This window comes from Urocampus carinirostris, chromosome 18 (genome assembly GCF_059441175.1).
Source record: "Urocampus carinirostris isolate Australia breed hairy pipefish chromosome 18, RoL_Ucar_1.0, whole genome shotgun sequence".
NCBI lineage: Eukaryota > Metazoa > Chordata > Actinopteri > Syngnathiformes > Syngnathidae > Urocampus > Urocampus carinirostris.
In genome coordinates, this window is record NC_142366.1 from 25,985,825 (window position 1) to 25,987,752 (window position 1,928).

A 1,928-nucleotide genomic window follows, 5' to 3' on the forward strand; every position below is an offset into this window, starting at 1 on the left:
AAAAAATATTGGCACCCCCTTTGAGTTCATAGTATGTACAACCTCCTATTGTAGATTTTCTGCCAGAATCGCTTTGTATTTGCCTGCATCCTTCTTCCCAACAACTGATGATCTTCCCAGGCCCTACCACTATGATACTACCACCACCGTGTTTGACAGTAGAGATAGTGTTACACAGTGTTAGGCAAAAATGTCGTTTTTTTTTTGTCTAAACAGGGAACCTTGTGGCTTCTTCCAAACGCCAAGCAGGCCTTTTTAGGGTATTCTCTCAGAAAGGGCTTTTTAGTTTCCACTCGTCCATAAAGAGCAGGTTTTTCGCAGAGTACGACGGATATGTACCGATTGTCCCACCTCAGCTGTGGATTCCTGCAGGTCATCTCATGTGATAATGTACTTCTTGGTTGCTTCTCTGATTAGTTTTCTCCTCGTTTTGGGTCTTTGCAGTGGTTTTATGCTCCGTTTGATGTTGTTGCTCATATAGTATGTTTGAAGACGAAAAGTTCTCGGGTGGGGACGATACTTTTGCTAGGCTCTGTATATAAATTGTACAGTTCTCTTTTGCTGCGGATGAGAAGTTGTGAGTTCCGGTCTGTTTTCAGGGGCCAAAATACAAAAAAAGAATATTTCAATCCCTTACCGGGGATTCAAAGCACTCATGTTACTCTGAATTCACGATAACCCGCTTTATGATTTTTGTCTTAAATGCCGGATGAAAATCGTCTCAGGGGTTTCCCGGTTCCCGGTCGGAGTCCCGCTCTCGAAAAGTGAGTTATTTTTTTATAATACGCTTTTTTGGGAAACGTGGGTGAAATGTGTATTTATTATGCCGTCTTCGAATTAAGAGTACAATCTGATTGGCTCCTGCAACGTCATGGACACATTTTACTGGCTACAGCTTGAGAGTATCATTAAAAAGCTTTGTTTCTCTTTATTTTCTTGGTTCGTTCGTTCGGTCGTTTTTCATTTTGGCTAACTGTTCAATACCAGGCGTGTGGGACTAAGTTTGGCTCTAGACTTTCAGTTCTGAGCGGTAAAGAAATGTCAACTTGAAGAAAGAAAGAAAGAAAACTGAAAACAAAGGGAAAAAAAGAATAAAGGAGGAACAGAAAAGAGTAAAAAAACTGAAAATGAAAAAGAAGGACCAGAAAACAAAGTAAGAAAAAAGAAAAAAAAAGAAAGTGTAGAAAACAAAGAAGAAAAGAAAGAACAGAAAGAAAGATCAGAAAACGAAGAACAGAAAAAGGGAGAGAAAAAATAACCAAAAACAAACAGAAATAAAGATCAGAAAAAGAGAGAAAGAAAGAGAACAGAAAAGAAAGAAGGAAAGAACAAAAACTGAAGAAAGAACAGAAAAAGGCAGAAAAAAAGAACCAAAAAGAAAGACCTAAGAATAGAAACCAGAAATAAAGATCAGAAAAGGGGGGAAAGAAAGAAAGAAAAGAACAGAAAAGAAAGAGAACGAAAAAGAAAAAAGAAAGTAAACAAAGAAGAATAAAACAAAAAAAGAGAAAGAAAAACAACCAAAGGGAAAAAAGGAGATAGGAACAGAAAACAGAAATAAAGATCAGAAAAGGGGAGAAAGAAAGAAAACAGAAAAAAAGGTAAACAAAGAGGGAAAGAACAGAAAAAGGAGACTGAAATGAGAACAGAAATAAAGAACAAAAAAGGATAAAGAAAATGAGAAAAATGGGAAGTAGGGTTACATTTACTCAGTCAAGCGCAAAAATCCCAATGACACAGCCCTGGTTCCACAGACACCTAAGCTGTCCTCAGGGGGCTTGTAGACCCCCATTATACACTGTATTTTTTTCAGATAGCTGCTCTTTTAGTTTGGATTGTCTTGGCTTTTACTCTGAAACATTTCTAAAAGAAACATTTATTTTTTTCTCTTTCTCTCTCCCCTTCTCTGTCTCTTTCTCTCTTTCTTT